Genomic DNA, 18,256 nt, shown 5'->3' on the forward strand with positions numbered 1-18,256 from the left:
CAGACGATCCCGAAAAAGAAAAGGAGAACGTGATTGATTCCCCAGAAAGAGGGGACAAGGCAGAACAGAACGAAACAGTTCAAACTTCTACAGAAAAGGTCGCAGGTCCGTCAAATGGACATGGTGCAAAGAGGAGACTAAGTATATCACCAGTAAAACAAAGGACTGGAGAAGGTTTGAACGACGGAGAAAGGCCAAAAGTGAAAGAGAAAAGAAAGGAAGTGTCTGTCGTGGTACCAACCTCAAGTGACGAAAAAGACTTGACAAAAGAGGAAAGTAGCAGCGAAGCAGAATCAAAAAGAGAAGCAAAATTGAAAAGGAAAAGGATACCAAACAGGAGATATTCCGGTCCTGAATGGGCATATGTAGTCAATGACGATTGGACTGACGAGTTTGTATCTCTAAGCATCGAGAACGAAGAGGAAGAGATACCAATAGAAAAGAAAAGTTTTATGGACAGTGTTGATTGAAAGGGTGATAAATGACATTGCCTGCTACAATCTAAAGTGCTAAAACCAGCTGAGATATTGCTAAACCGGATGAGACATTTGCTAAACCGATAAAGACTGAGTTATTGCCGAATTGAGACAAATGCTGCTAACCGATAAGTGACTTGGCCTCTTGAAGAAGACGGTGTGAACATTGCGCTCGTTCAGCTTTGTAACTGAATTGCTAAACAGTTTCTTTATAGGTGCTTCTAGCTCTCTGATTCTATACAGATCATGACGCAAAACAGTAGAAAGAAATATTGTAAATATGTGTGTATAGGCTTAATAATTGCATGTGTACTAATAATAATGGCAATTGTACTTGGAATGCATGGTAAGGGTGAGAATGAGAGGATTGATGCTTCTACTTTTGCTCCTGTCACTGTCACTGAACTAACCGCATTGAAAAGACTAGAAATAGATGAGAGACTCTTGCATGATAAGAAAGAGCTTTCGTATAATGTTTTCTATCGCTTGCTAACAGAATATGTTGAGACTATGGATGCGAAAGATTGCTATGTGTGTACACAGATACCGACATCAGTAAAGGAAGGGGTGACATATCACCACATGCCTCTTACATACGGGATTACATGTAGTATAGTAATGTCTAGATTTTATGGTCAAACTAACATACAGTATTTTTACTCAAATTATGATGTTACCTTTGCATATGTTCCTATAATAGCGCAGCTAAGCCAGATTGCTAAAGACTGGGATGCTAAAATAATGAGGGAATTTTTCGAGCCAATGCAACCTTTTGAAACGGCTCACGCTCATAGGGAAAATCTTACCTGCTCGCTCTCTGCAGTAGAGATAAGCTTTTTAGATCGCACAGATGATAGAAGGGCACAAATGAATGCGAAATTAGAAAAGGAGCTACATAAGAGGGCTTCAGTAGATAATTATGATTTTGCCGCAATAAAGACACAAGGGAGGATAGCTTTGGATGCTTGGCATGTAGGGAAATTTTGTATATATCGAGGTGAATCTTATTATGACAACATTTTTGTAGGAGCGAGTGAGTGTAAACATACGTTTATCTTTAAGGCCAAATGGACATTCATGATGAACGGACTTGACCCTGTCATTCCAGGTGTATATTACATTTGTGGGTATAATGCCTATTATCGTCTTCCAAAGGGATGGTGGGGGAGATGTTATTTGGGTATAGTGTTCCCAAAGGTTTTTCAACTGGATGACCTATCGATGATTCAAAAGACATCTGGATCCCATCGTATCCAGAAAAGAGAGACCGCAGCTGCTGTGGTAGGAGATATATTTGGAGCCATGATTCCTTCATTAGGAGTTGTGTTGAATTCCATCAAAATAAGAAAGTTGTCTACTACAGTATAGTGGATAACATGTTGACAAAGTTTTCAGGTGCTATAATCCTGATAGATGCTGAACTTGCAGCGGAAAGAGCTAAGACTCTTCAAAATAGGCTTGCTTTAGACATTCTTTTGGCAAAGGATGGTGGCGTTTGCAAAATGCTTGGTGCACGACACTGTTGTACTTATATTCCCGACAATAGTGTGAAAATTAAAACTATGCTTGCTAATCTAACAAAAGAAAGTGCAGACTTGAAGGAATTGAAAGAACCAGGAGTGTGGGAGAAGGTTGGAAAAGGACTAGCATCAGTGGGACATTGGATTGGGGGAATTTGGAATGGGATATTACTGAAAATAATAGAAGGAATATTAATAGTAATAATTTGCATATTTGGAATTTGGGGAATAAAAAGGGGGATAATAATGATTATGGAAAGAATTAAAAGAAGAAAAGAAGAGAAAATTATGAAAAGAATGGCAGAAGAATACAAAGCGCAAACTAGGGGAATTAAAAGGAAAAGGGAACTGACAGAATTTTAATGGAATAAAATTTGTGGGCATGATTTGGTGTGATGACTAGTAGTCATCAGAGGAGGGATTGATGAAGCAGAAAAATGAAGGTTTTACATTTATTAACGTAAACGTAGTGCTGCAATAATCATGTGTGACTTTAACCGAACTAATAAAGATTGTACGGGGACAAAATGTGCCCTCAGAGTAGTTTGCCAACATTTATAAGCGTGCTTTATATAACGTGGTGTATTAGAATTGCACTAATCCGACATAATCGTAAACGTGTGCTATGATTTGCTTGCTTGAAATGTTTTAGCTTAGCATTACTTTAGCGGAGGCATTGGCCTAGTTGCCTGGTCTCACGGTTTAGATGCTCGTATTTTTCCAATGTGCTATTAAACGTGTATTTTTGCTTGAAGCTGTACTTTTCCACTGAGATCGTTCACATGCTTATCTTAAAGTTTCGTGCCAGCCTGGCATATTTTCTCTTTACTCCAAGGTCGATTTGCAGGTGCGGACAATGGAGGCTCTGAAAGTGAGCTAATTGGTATACAATGTTGCAACTTGCGTACCCATCTCAAAGGATAATGTATGCTTAAGTAAAAGCTTGAGAACTGTCGTTTTTGATTGGACAATTTGAAGCTAACCTATGAACCCTCCAATGGAAGACCCTACTGGATTTGAACTGTTGTCTATAAAAATCAGGTGCACGAGAAGAAGGTAGCCATTTTGCCCGCGATTACGAACATTCGGACATTGCAGCTATTATGGCCCACTTTGCTGCGACGCCATTTTGAAAGAGACTTTGATGCTTTCTCTAATCGACAGAAAGAGACTTTAATGATTCTTGCCCTAGAGACTTTAACTTTGATCCCTTTGCATGAAGTAGTAGTTTTATCTTGCCGCCGTGAGGCAATTGCCCCGTCCACCCCTGCCCCTTTGCCCCGTCCCAATGCCGATCGAAACGGTACCCATGCTGATCGAGAGACGGTACCTGTGAGACGAAGTCTTCCTTGAATGCTGATCGTAATTGGTAAATATGAAAGGAAATTGTACAATTGCATTGTGTTTCTTTTAGGTAACCAACTGCTGATTTTGATAAGATCCCTAGTTAGGAGTTTTTCTAAATTAATGTTGCTAAATTGTTTTTGCATGAAGTCCCACATGCTGATGCTAATTTGAGGTTAGATGAGGATTCCTTCTGTTGCACGATGCAATTTGAGACCTTGTTATGCTGACTAAATGTATGCAATTAGCTCTTTACAGATTATCGTATTAGTGATTTGCATTGCTATTATCGAATGTCTTGTGATTCAAATGCTACATAGATTGCACCTGTTTCGCCGCTATGGACAGCTATTAATGTTCATTTACGTTTATCATTTGGTGTTGAGACACATTTATATTGTGCTAGCTTTGTTAATATAGGGAAATAAATTCACTAACTTTGCAATAAACTGGTGTGGTTATTCCTGACTGAAAGGTCAGGGTTCGCCGAAATGTATTCTGGATTAATTGTTAAGTGTTATGTTGATCAAGGTATTGCTTATGTTCGTTATTGATTATTGATTTGATGCAGGTGACCGATTAAGAGTACAGAGAGTCCCACTTAGTCAAAAGATTCATCGGCCTAAAGAGCGTCCGAATACAGGTAAAATTACTAGTACGGACCGCTCTATCAGTATCACAGCTGTACTTGAGGCCTCAGGCCTTCCTGGCGTTTTTTCACCCTCTGCAGACTTCCTGCATGTTCTGCTCCTCCTTTTAAACCAAATGTCACCGAGTGCCATCCGGTTATCTGAGCAGTGGTTCTTGGCCCAAGTTTCAAATTGCTGGATGCCTGGTTTGTTTCTTGTAACTTCTAATTTGAAATGTGTTTTTACACAGCTTAATTTGTGGATGTTTGTCCATATGCTGCATAATTGCTTCCTGTATTTGAATGTAACAAGCAGGGCCACTGGAATTATGGGATGGTCCCGTTCACAGATGACCTGTGCGATCGAAAAAGGTCTCCTTCATGACTCTTGTTCATGTCAGTTTACTGCATATTCCAGAACTTAATTACGATGAGTTCCTGGTTGACCTCCTAACCTATTTTTCATTTTTAGGTCTCGTTTGCTGCAGCACATGCACTGTTGATGCATGCTGTATTGCTTATTGTTAAGGGGCTTGGATCCTAACCATTACTTACCATTTTCTTGGCTTTGATGTCCTCATATTTGCTGCCTCCTAATTGGCCAGCATTTGCAGATGTCACTTCTGTTCCACAGTTTGTAGCTGCGACCAAATACTTATTGATTTAATATTATGAGTGTTGTTCCACAGTCCATCCCCTGCTCACGGTGCTTCAAATACTATTTCATTAATTCTCTCATTGATTCTTCCCCTACCACTCCCCACCCGTTGTGTTGCTTCTTCTTTCCCTGATGTCCATTTTGCTTCATACCTTTCACTCACACGCTCCCATTCTGTTTTGCCTTTTCCCCCTCATCTGTTATTAAAAGAAAATATGATATACCCATAACACTTAAGGTTTCACCTACAGTGAACATGTGCTGTCAGCGAAAGCTATTATCAATACTTACTTGTGCTTACCATTGGTTGATTTCCACATCACTCTAGTTGCCTTAGCTCTTACTGATCAGGTGTCCTGCTTCCTGCCTGCTGCTCACCCCCTCTTGCATTCTTCCAGGCATTCTGTCCTTGCCCTGGAGCATGGACCTACAACAGCTTCCGGTTTGGGGTCAGTCTCCTTCCACTGTCCGCGGAAGGTACTTTTTAACAACTTTTTGCAATGCACTATATGGTCTCCCCAACCCCATCCTCCTGCTGTCTATAGTTGCTCTTCCCCCCACACTGCAGCACTCTTGTGTTCCAGTCTCCCCAGCCCTTCTCCTGCATTCTGTGGTGTTCTCCTCTCACCCTCCTCCCTCTGTCTTTTGTTTTCCACACACACCCGCCCTCCTTCCTCTGTCGGTTTTCCACATACCTGCCCTCCTTCTGCTGTCTGTTGTGTCCCCCCCATCCTCCTCCTGCTGTCTGGTGTGTTCCACACACTCCCACCCTACTCCAGCTGTCTATTGTGTTAGCTCCCTATCCCCCACCCTCCTCCCACTGTCTGTTATGTTCCGAACTCCGCACACCAACCTCCCACAGTCCATTTGGTAACCCGTCAACAGTGTTTTGTACCTCACCTCACTCCTGCTGTGCAACGTGTCTATAAAACACATCTCCACTCAGAGTTTTTGCTTGCTTGCGGATGGTGAAATTGCTGGGTCAAACACCATGGATTTCAGTCTTACAGAAAGACATAATTCCAACTAGACTGGTATCTCTGGTTACCAACCTTGTTGGAATTATTGGACCATTTGTAATGTGTGTCAATCTGAAGGAGCAATTTCCTCACGATTTGTGGCAATAAAGACCTCCCTTAATGACCATCTTCGCCCCATCAACAGTTACAATAAAAAAAACTTTATCAAAAGAAGTGTGCATTTGTTTATCTATATGCAATTGTTAGAAATTGTGTCTCTAGTTGGCAGAGCTAAGTAAGGACCACAGTCCTTGTCAGGATAAGTCAGATACACACCCTAAATTAATCTGTGCTCACCCTCTGGTAGTTTGGCACAGAGCAGTCAGGCTCATTTTAAGAGGCAATGTGTAAAGTATTTGTGCAACACTTAATTACAGTAACAGAGTGAGACACCATAAAAGACTCCACATCAGTTTAGACAAATAGAGAATATTTGTCTGAGTAAAACAAGACCCAAACAACCAAAACCCAATAGGTTGAAGTCCAGATGTGATTTTGCAAAGATTTGGGGGGTCATTCTGACCTTGGCGGTCCATGACCGCCACGGCGGAGGGCGGCGGAAGCACCGGCAACAGGCTGGCGGTGCTTCCTGGGCGATTCTACCGCGGGCAGAAAAGGGGAGCCAGCGGTTTCCCGGCGGTTTCCCGCTGGCCCAGGGAATCCGCCATGGCTGCAGACAGTGAAAATCGCGACGGGTGCCACTGCACCCGTCGCACCCCTTCAACTCCGCCGGCTCCATTCCGAGCCGGCTTCATTGTTGAAGGGGCTGTCCCGCTGGGCCGGCCGACGGTCTTCTGACGGTCGCCCGCCGGCTAAGCGGGAAAGCCGGAATGGCCGCCGCGGTCTTTCGGCGGGAACCGCTTGGCGGGCGGCGACCGCCGCGGTCAGAATGACCCCCTTAGTGCCTGATTTCGACGGAGTAACCCGTCCACTGAAATCTAAATCCCATATGATCTAATGCAATTAAAATTTTGGCTGATTGGATATCCATTACCATTGTGACCGAGTAACCCATCCACTGAAATCTAAATCAGGCCCTAAATGTGAAAGCAGTGCTTAGAAGTTACTAGCGGTCAAAAGGTTACTTCAGTGTGCGAGGGACCAGTGTAAATCCAAAGTTCAGGCTGATCGCGAATGAAGGTAGGCCAGCTACAAAACCCATGCAGGGGCCCTGAAACAGAACCTTTGATGGAGAAAAGCATCAACTTCAAGGGCACAATGTGTCAGACTTTGCAGAAATGAGCTGCAGGACCCACGTCTGAGGCACAGGACTGAAGGGGCACCTCCGGTAAGGGTAGGTCACACAGATGGCAGAGTCTTGCAGTACCAGGAGAGTTGCATGCAGTTTTTGATATCACTGAGACTTCAGAGAACAGAGGGCAAGTCAAAAAGCTCTGGAAGAATCTTGGGTTCATTGTAGAGAACAGGTCCAGACCTTCTCACTCCAGGCAAGAAGCAGCAGGAAGCAGGCAAACACAGCAAAGTTGGTAGCAAAGTGGCAGTCCCTCCTTCAGCACAGCACACAGCAAGCAGTAGGCCGATATAGCAATGTAGTTGCAGAGTAGCAGTCCCTCCTGGCAACTTAGTACTCCTTCTTCCTGGCAAAGTGTCCTTGGTTTCAGTAGAGTTCTAATTTGGTGGGGTTTGGGGTCCTTATACCCAAATGTGCCTTTGAAGTGGGGAGACTACAAAGAGGCCTTAGAAGTTCACAAGGTCCTTGCCCTTCCTTCCCTGGCTCCTGCCCTTTCTTCTCTGGCTCCAGACACTCTACTGGGCACAATGAAGAGCTTTTTGTGGAGAGAGGCACAGCCCTATTCAGGTGTAAGTGAGGCAGTGCTAAGATCCGCCCCATCAAGCTAGTTAAAGGTCCATTAAGGCCCATTAACTCACATCTAAGCTCCCATTGTGTGTGACTTTCCAGAGGGATGCACAAAGCCCAGCTGTCATCAACCCCAGATGTGTAGTCAGACACAGACAGAGACACGAATATTGAAAGTAAGAAAATGCCAACTTTTCAAAAGTGACATTTTCAAACTTACAATTTAAAATCCAACTTCACCATAATTTGTGATTTTAAATTGTGAGTCCAGAGACACCACACTCCAAATTTTGTATCTTTTCCCAATTAGACGTTATGTCTAAAGGGTGCTTCAAGGTAACCCAATGTTAACCTATGGGAGAGATTGGCCTTGCAGTAGTGAAAAACAAATGTAGTAGTTTGTCACTACCAGGACATGTTAAACTTAAAACTATTGGGGGTCATTACAACATTGGCGGTAAAAGGCGCTTAATGCCGTGCAGAAGACCGCCAACACACCGCCGCGGCGGTGGAATCCTGCCACAGCTATTATGACCCACATCTCGGAATCCGCCAAAATTCAGACACCCACAAAAGTCCGCCACAACAAAGGTCAGTGTTAAACTGGCGAAAACAAAACCTCCACCTCCACGCCAACAAAAACACGCCCATGCTATTACGACCCATGAATCCACGCGACGGTCTTTCAGCCGCGGTATTCCATTGGCGGTACACACCGCCGCGCTCAAAATACACACACATCTCCAAAACACCACCACATTGGACAATTCAAAATACACATACAAACACCACTCTCACACACCCAACACAATATAAAACACACACCTACATCACCCACAAACCCCTACGACCAAAAAATAGAGATGAAGGCCAGAGAGAGAGCACAGAATAGACAACCCCACCACACAGAGGCACACAACACAATCACCCACACAACATCCACACACAAAACACCACACACCACTAAACATCACCACACTCATCAACACATACACCACCCCACACATCACTTACACCACCCCATGTCACGCTAAAGACACCCCCGGTTTTCCGAGGAGGAGCTCAGGGTCATGGTGGAGGAAATCCTACGGGTAGAGCCACAGCTATTTGGCTCACAGGTGCAGCACACATCCATAGCCAGGAAGATGGAGCTATGGCGCAGAATCGTCGACAGGGTCAACGCTGTGGGACAGCATCCAAGAAATCGGGAGGACATCAGGAAGAGGTGGAACGACCTACGGGGGAAGGTGCGTTCAGCGGTCTCCAGGCACAACATCGCGGTTCAGCGGACTGGCGGCGGATCCCCACCCTCTCCCCCACAACTAACAACATGGGAGGAGCAAGTCTTGACCATCATGCATCCAGAGGGCCTCGGAGAAGTCGGTGGAGGAATGGACACTGGTAAGTCAAATCTTAACTATCATATCCCCCACCCTACCTGCATGCCATCACACCCCCCCACCCTCACCCCCTCCCCTATCACTCCAACTCCTCACTAATGTACTAATAACACAAACCACCCATCCCTACACCAAGCCCTGCATGACATAACAAAGCATGGACACTCATCACCAAAGCATGCTCACTGCACATACCCAGTACACCCCCCCAAACATCATCACACAAGGCCCCCCACAGGAATGCTTGCACTGGTGTACACGGTGAGCCACCCATTGCACACCATGACACACACACATGCAATAATCATGCACTTATGCCCCTGCAGGATCACGAAGGACCGTCACCAGACCGGAGGGTCCAGACAACTCCACTCCACCCACAGAAGAGGCCCACAGTGACAATAGCAGCTCTGCCCTACTGGATCCTGATGACCAGCCCGGACCATCGTGGGCCTCGGGACAGTCGGTTCCCCTTGCACAGGCACAGCCCGACACTGACCTTCCACCCTCTAGTAACACCAGCACAGCACCCACCCAGCGGGCCCATACCTCCCTGCCCAGGACACGTCTATCAGCTGTGTGTCCACCACTACAGGGAACCCAGGATAACCCACCACCCCAACAACAGGGACCTGGGGGCAGTGGTAGTGGTCACACGGTCCAGGTGACAGAGGCACAGGAACACAGGGGAACTGGAAGGGCTGCTGTGCGACAGGGGGCGGACAGGCCAAGGGAACCCACTCTCCACGAGGCCCTCTCCTCCATCATGGGAGCATACCACCACTCCCAGGAGACGATGGCGACGGTCCTGGCCAAGTTTCAGGACACCCAGCGCCTGCAGGACGAACAGTATTTGGGGTTCAGGGAGGAGCTCAGGACCATCAGCTCCGCCCTGGGCAACATCGTAGGGGTGCGGAAGGACATACAGCAGATCTTGAGGGACACTGTGGCACTCCAAGGGGCCCCTGACACTAGCATGGACGATGAACTGCCCACCACCTCCGCCGGCGCTAGTGGACAGGATGCCCCGCCACAGGACCTCCACACCAGCACCCCACCCCCTGCAGACGGACAACCACCACGCAAGCGGTCCCTGAGATCCAGGAACAGGACAGAGCAAGATGGCAAGACCCCCGCCAGGAAATGAGACCACCCTGATTGTCCTCCCACTGTCCCACTTTGTTAGCCTGTCCATACTTTAACTGCCCCAGCTCCACTTCCTTTGCCCATATGGCCAGTGCACCTGTGTGACCAATGGACTGGACTCTGCCATGGACATTCCTCCACCGTCCCCCATCACCATAGTACAACACCCCTCCATTTTTGAGCACTTCAATAAACACCCTTGAACCACAAAAACATCTGGAGTCAGTCTGTGATTTGGTAAAATGTATTATCAATGATAGTGTAAAAATGCGTTTCTAGTTGTAAAGCCAACATACCTATGTCACACATCACAAGTCCTTGAAGGATGCAAGCAGATAACACACGTTGGCAACCACACCTGTGAAACCGTAATGGAAAGGTACAACTCAATTACCAAATAATGCTATGAAATTAAACACAGGATAGAGGAAGACGTGTGACAGTGAATGTAATGGTAAAAATGAAAATGTTCTCACCTGTGTGTCACTGGAAATATTGCTGTATGACTGACTCCCTGTTGTCGTTGTCTTCTTCCTCAGCTTCCTCCTCATCACTGTCCACAGGCTCCACAGCTGCCACAACACCGTCATCTGGACCATCCTCCTGCAGAAAAGGCACCTGGCGTCGCAAAGCAAGATTGTGAAACATCGAGCAGGCGATGATGATCTGGCACACCTTCTTCGGTGAGTAGAATAGGGAACCACCTGTCATATGGAGGCACCAGAACCTGGCCTTCAGGAGGCCGGAGGTGCGTTCGATCACCCTCCTACTCCGCCCATGGGCCTCATTGTAGCGTTCCTCTGCCCTGGTCCTGGGATTCCTCACTGGGGTCAGTAGCCAGGACAGCTTGGGGTAACCAGAGTCCCCTAATAACCACACACGGTGCCTCTGGAGTTGACCCATCATATAAGGGACGCTGCTATTCCGCAGGATGTAGGCGTCATGCACTGGGCCAGGGAACATAGCATTTACCTGGGAGATGTACTGGTCAGCCAAACATACCATCTGTACATTCATCGAATGATAACTCTTCCGGTTCCTCTACACCTGTTCACTCCTGTGGGGGGGGGCAGAGCCACATGGGTCCCATCAATGGCACCTATGATGTTGGGGATATGTCCAAGGGCATAGAAGTCACCTTTCACTGTAGCCAAATCCTCCACCTCAGGGAAAATGATGTATCTCCTTACGTGTTTCAGCAGGGCAGCCAACACTCTGGACAACACGTTGGAAAACATACGCTGGGACATCCCTGATGCCATGGCCACTGTTGTCTGAAAAGACCCACTTGCAAGGAAATGGAGCACTGACAGCACCTGAACGTCAGGGGGGATACCAGTGGGATGGCGGATTGGTGACATCAGGTCAGGCTCCAACTGGGTACATAGTTCCTGGATAGTGGCACGGTCAAACCTGTAGGTGATGATTAAATGTCACTCCTCCATTGTCAACAGGTCCACCAGCGGTCGGTACACCGGAGGATTCCGCCATCTTCTCAACTGTCCCAGCTGACGGTGTCTAGGAAGGACAACAGCGACCACAGAGTCAACAAATTTCCAGGTATGTACCCACAGATACACAGAACATGACACCAAACACAAAACCTTTCCTGTATGTGTGTTGAGTGTATGCCTAGCTATGTGTGACGCAGAAGTAAATGAAGCCATGTGGGCCCCTGAAATGGCGGCTGCCTGACCTCTAAACTGGGACATTGGTATTGTGAGGTAACTGCGCTGGCGTTGCACACCGTCACGGTAGGCGGTGGTAGACCGCGGCGCAATGCAGCATTGGTTAACATTGGACCCTATGGGTCCCAGGAGCCAATGAACTAGTGCGTCAGCGTTGATGATACGCACCGCTGCGGACGTCACCGCCGCGGACGTCACCGCCATTTTCTAACTATTCAGTCACTCGATACCTGACCTTCGACAGGAGAGGACCTACACTGCAAGTGCTGCTGTGACCTCGGTCTGGAAGCGACGATGGCTGCTGCATCTGGGGAAAGGGCCCCTGCCTTCACTGCTCAGGAGTTGGAGAAACTAGTAGACGGGGTCTTCCCCCAGTACACGCTACTCTACGGTCCTCCAGACCAACAGGTAAGTACACAGGGAGCACGTTGTATGGGCTAGGCCTGGGTGGAGAGTGCTGGTTGTAAGAGGGAAGGGGACAGATTTCAGGGAACATGAATGCATATGAATGCATGTGCCACATGGCAACGGTAGGGAGGGGGGACACTTACATCAACGGTGCAGTTGGTAATTGTAGGAAGTTGGCTCTGTATGTGCTATTTCAAAGTAAGGAATAGCATGCACAGAGTCCAAGGGTTCCCCTTAGAGGTAAAATAGTGGTAAAAAGAGATAATACTAATGCTCTATTTTGTGGTAGTGTGGTCGAGCAGTAGGCTTATCCAAGGAGTAGTGTTAAGCATTTGTTGTACATACACATAGACAATAAATGAGGTACACACACTCAGAGACAAATCCAGCCAATAGGTTTTGTATAGAAAAATATATTTTCTTAGTTTATTTTAAGAACCACAGGTTCAAATTTAACATGTAATATCCTGTTTGAAAGGCATTGCAGGTAAGTACATTAGGGACTTTGAATCATTTCAATTGCATGTATACTTTTCAAGTTATTCACAAATAGCTATTTTAAAAGTGGACACAGTGCAATTTTCACTGTTCCTGGGGGAGGTAAGTTTTTGTTAGTTTTACCAGGTAAGTACGACACTTACAGGGTTCAGTTCTTGGTCCAAGGTAGCCCACCGTTGGGGGTTCAGAGCAACCCCAAAGTTACCACACCAGCAGCTCAGGGCCGGTCAGGTGCAGAGTTCAAAGTGGTGCCCAAAACGCATAGGCTTCAATGGAGAGAAGGGGGTGCCCCGGTTCCAGTCTGCCAGCAGGTAAGTACCCGCGTCTTCGGAGGGCAGACCAGGGGGGTTTTGTAGGGCACCGGGGGGGACACAAGCCCACACAGAAATTTCACCCTCAGCGGCGCGGGGGCGGCCGGGTGCAGTGTTAGAACAAGAGTCGGGTTCGCAATGGAAGTCAATGAGAGATCAAGGGATCTCTTCAGCGCTGCAGGCAGGCAAGGGGGGGCTTCCTCGGGGAAACCTCCACTTGGGCGAGGGAGAGGGACTCCTGGGGGTCACTTCTGCAGTGAAAGTCCGGTCCTTCAGGTCCTGGGGGCTGCGGGTGCAGGGTCTTTTCCAGGCGTCGGGACTTAGGTTTCAGAGAGTCGCGGTCAGGGGAAGCCTCGTGATTCCCTCTGCAGGCGGCGCTGTGGGGGCTCAGGGGGGACAGGTTTTGGTACTCACAGTCGTAGAGTAGTCCGGGGGTCCTCCCTGAGGTGTTGGTTCTCCACCAGCCGAGTCGGAGTCGCCGGGTGCAGTGTTGCAAGTCTCACGCTTCTTGCGGGGAGATTGCAGGGTTCTTTAAAGCTGCTCCTTTGGATAAAGTTGCAGTCTTTTTGGAGCAGGTCCGCTGTCCTCGGGAGTTTCTTGTCGTCGTCGAAGCAGGGCAGTCCTCAGAGGATTCAGAGGTCGCTGGTCCCTTTGGAAGGCGTCGCTGAAGCAGAGTTCCTTGGAAGGCAGGAGACAGGCCGGTGAGTTTCTGGAGCCAAGGCAGTTGTTGTCTTCTGGTCTTCCTCTGCAGGGGTTTTCAGCTAGGCAGTCCTTCTTCTTGTTGTTGCAGGAATCTAATTTCTAGGTTCAGGGAGAGCCCTTAAATACTAAATTTATGGGCGTGTTTAGGTCTGGGGGGTTAGTAGCCAATGGCTACTAGCCCTGAGGGTGGGTACACCCTCTTTGTACCTCCTCCCAAGGGGAGGGGGTCACATCCCTAATCCTATTGGGGGAATCCTCCATCTGCAAGATGGAGGATTTCTAAAAGTTAGAGTCACCTCAGCTCAGGACATCTTAGGGGCTGTCCTGACTGGCCAGTGACTCCTCCTTGTTATTCTCATTATTTTCTCCGGCCTTGCCGCCAAAAGTGGGGGCCGGGGCCGGAGGGGGCGGGCAACTCCACTAGCTGGAGTGTCCTGCGGTGCTGTGACAAAGGGGTGAGCCTTTGAGGCTCACCGCCAGGTGTTACAGCTCCTGCCTGGGGGAGGTGTTAGCATCTCCACTCAGTGCAGGCTTTGTTACTGGCCTCAGAGTGACAAAGGCACTCTCCCCATGGGGCCAGCAACATGTCTCTAGTGTGGCAGGCTGCTGGAACCAGTCAGCCTACACAGATAGTCGGTTAAGTTTCAGGGGGCACCTCTAAGGTGCCCTCTGTGGTGTATTTTACAATAAAATGTACACTGGCATCAGTGTGCATTTATTGTGCTGAGAAGTTTGATACCAAACTTCCCAGTTTTCAGTGTAGCCATTATGGTGCTGTGGAGTTCGTGTAAAACAGACTCCCAGACCATATACTCTTATGGCTACCCTGCACTTACAATGTCTAAGGTTTTGCTTAGACACTGTAGGGGCACAGTGCTCATGCACTGGTACCCTCACCCATGGTATAGTGCACCCTGCCTTAGGGCTGTAAGGCCTGCTAGAGGGGTGTCTTACCTATACTGCATAGGCAGTGAGAGGCTGGCATGGCACCCTGAGGGGAGTGCCATGTCGACTTACTCATTTTGTTCTCACTAGCACACACAAGCTGGTAAGCAGTGTGTCTGTGCTGGGTGAGGGGTCTCTAGGGTGGCATAATACATGCTGCAGCCCTTAGAGACCTTCCCTGGCATCAGGGCCCTTGGTACCAGAGGTACCAGTTACAAGGGACTTATCTGGATGCCAGGGTGTGCCAATTGTGGAATCAAAAGTACAGGTTAGGGAAAGAACACTGGTGCTGGGGCCTGGTTAGCAGGCCTCAGCACACTTTCAATTCAAAACATAGCATCAGCAAAGGCAAAAAGTCAGGGGGTAACCATGCCAAGGAGGCATTTCCTTACAGTAATGACTTCTCTTCTTCCCTTGTGCATGTTATGTAGGTCAGCGCCCACCAGAAGAAGGACATTTGGTGTGCCATCGGCAAGGAGGTCCGGACCCTGGGGCTCCACCAGAGACGGGGCACCCACTGCCGGAAAAGATGGGAGGACATTCGCTGCTGTAGCAAGAAGACGGGTGGAGGCTCAGCTGGGGATGGCCTCCCAACGTGGGAGGGGTGCCCGTCGCACCATGACCCCCCTGATGTTCAGGATCCTGGTGGTGTCCTACCCTGAGTTGGATGGGCGCTTGAGGGCATCACAGCAGACACAAGGGGGTGAGTACACTATAATTCTGGGGACTTTGCGTGCAGTTGAGGGGTCTAGGTGTGGGAGGAGGGCTGTGGGTTTCCCTAGGCCAGGGCGACTTCCATAGGCTAGGCCCCTCCGTAATGCAGGCCATGTGGCACTCCACCCCACCGCAGTAGAGTGCCAAGTACAGGTATAGATGCCCCTGTGGCATCCATGTGTGCAGATGTCCACCATAGCCATGTAGTCCAGATCCCAGGAATTGCATCTGTAGAGGCCAGGAGCACGGCGTAGTACAGGGGGCTGCTGTGTCTGTATTGTCCGCCAACGGTAGCGGTATGCCATGCACTCAACCTGTCTTTCTTCTGTCGTCCCCCCCCCTTTTTGTGCTCTCCCTGTTCTTTTGTGCATCAGCATCATCAGGCGGAGGTACAGTGGCACCGGAGCACGAGGGAGCTGCATCCCACATGGCCATGGAGGGCCACACCACAGACTCAGAATGCACCAGTGGGACGGAGGACGAGGGGAGCTTCACGTCGGCCACCGGATCACCAACCAGCGACACGGACTCGTCCGCCGATGGGAGCTCCCTTGTGGTGGCGGCACCATCTGTGCCCCCCACTTCTACAGGTACAGCCGCCACCTCCCCTACCAGCACCGCCCTCCCAGCAGCCCCTCAGCCTTCGCCCCGTGCCCGCTCACCCAGGAGGGTGGGTATCACCTTCGCCCCAGGCACCTCAGGCCCTGCACTAGTCACCACTGCTGCCCTCAGTGAGGAGGCCATTGACCTCCTCAGGTAACTCACTGTTGGGCAGTCTACCATTGTGAATGCCATCCAGGGTGTAGAAAGGCAGTTGCAACACGGTAATGCATTCCTGGAGGGCATTCATTCTGGTCAGGCTGCCCTTCAGCGAACCCTGCAATCTCTGGCCTCAGCACTGATGGCAGCCATTGTCCCTGTCTCTAGCCTCCCCCCTCCAACTTCCTCCACCCAGACCCAATCCCCTGTACCCCAGCCCATCCCAAGCACACCATCAGACCAGCATGCACACACCTCAACACACAAAAGTGGCTCTGGCAAACATAGGCACCACACATCCCACAGGCACTCACACAAGCATCACCCACATACAGACACAGCAACATCCACTGCCTCCACTGTGTCCCCCTCCTCATCGTCTCCCTCCTCCCTCCCAGTGTCGTCTACACTCTCACCTGCATGCACTGCATCTACAGGCACTAGGACTCGCACCAGAACACCCAGCACCACACCCCGCTCACCTGCACTCACCACCCCCACTCCCATTTACACGTCCCCTGTGTCCTCTCCCAGTGTGTCTGTGACGCCCCCTCCCGAAGTACACAAACACGGGCACCCACACACCCAACATCCATCCACCTCACGACAGCCTCCAGTACCTGCACCCTCACCCAAAACACCTAAAGTGACACCTCCTACAACCACCTCCTCTTCCTCCACTCCCAGACCCCCTCCAGCTACCCATCCCAGTGTTCGTCAGAAACTGTCCCTCTGCAAAGTTGACCTTTTTGCCCCCACCCCCACCTCCAATTCATCAGTCCCGTCGTAGCGCCTCTGCCAAAAAGCCTCCAGCACCAGTGGTGCGTGTTCAAGGTGTGTGGAGTGCACCGGTCACCAGGGCAGGCAGTGTGGCACGGAGCCAAGGCACTGCCAGTCCACCCCCTGTAAAGGCTCTGAAGTTGGAAAGTGGCTGACGGGACCGGCTGAAGACTCCTGGAGGCAAAACAACTCACAGGGGTCCCAGGGGGATTGCAGAGTCAGCTGTGATTCCTCCAAAGGTGGGGAAGGGGAAGAAGAAGTCTGCACAGCCTGGTGTGAGCATCACGGTGGAGAAGGGCGGCATCCTTCCCGGCGTCCGGGACGCCACCGCCAGCACCGTCGTCACTGGTCATGAGACCACCGCCAGAGTCATTGCCCAGGAGGGCCCAAGTATCGTCACTGGTCAGGAGACCACCGCCAGAGTCATTGCTCAGGAGGGCCCAAGTATCGTCACTGGTCAGGGGACCACCGCCAGAGTCATTGCCCAGGAGGGCCCAAGTATCGTCACTGGTCAGGAGACCACCGCCAGAGTCATTACCCAGGAGGGCCCAAGTATCATCACTGGTCAGGAGACCACCGTCAGAGTCATTGCCCAGGAGGGCCCAAGTATCGTCACTGGTCAGGAGACCACCGCCAGAGTCATTGCCCAGGAGGGCAGAAGTATCGTCACTGGTCAGGAGACCACCGCTAGAGTCATTGCCCAGGAGGACACAAGTATCGTCACTGGTCAGGAGACCACAGCCACCGCCGGAGTCAGTGCCCAGGAGGGCCCAAGTATCGTCACTTGTCAAGAGACCACCGCCAGAGTCATTGCCCAGGAGGGCACAAGTATCGTCACTGGTCAGGAGACCACCGCCAGAGTCATTGCCCAGGAGGGCACAAGTATCGTCACTGGTCAAGAGACCACCGCCAGAGTCATTGCCCAGGAGGGCAGAAGTATCGTCACTGGTCAGGAGACCACCGCTAGAGTCATTGCCCAGGAGGACACAAGTATCGTCACTGGTCAGGAGACCACCGCCACCGCCGGAGTCAGTGCCCAGGAGGGCCCAAGTATCGTCACTGGTCAGGAGACCACCGCCGGAGTCAGTGCCCAGGATGGCACAAGTATCGTCACTGGTCAGGAGACCACCGCCAGAGTCATTGCCCAGGATGGCACAAGTATCGTCACTGGTCAGGAGACCACCGCCAGAGTCATTGCCCAGGAGGGCCCCGGCAGCCACAGCCCTGCTGGGCAATGAGGGACCATCATGCCACACACCAATGGCCAGTCCAGAGCCCACCATGGCAAAGCACTGCTGAACAGTCCAGAGCCCGCCATGGCAAAGCACCGCTGAACAGTCCAGAGACCACCATGGCAAAGCACAGCTGAAGAGTCCAGAGCCCGCCATGGCAAAGCACCGCTGAACAGTCCAGAGCCCGCCATGGCAAAGCACCGCTGAAC

Source organism: Pleurodeles waltl, chromosome 8 (genome assembly GCF_031143425.1).
Source record: "Pleurodeles waltl isolate 20211129_DDA chromosome 8, aPleWal1.hap1.20221129, whole genome shotgun sequence".
Lineage (NCBI taxonomy): Eukaryota > Metazoa > Chordata > Amphibia > Caudata > Salamandridae > Pleurodeles > Pleurodeles waltl.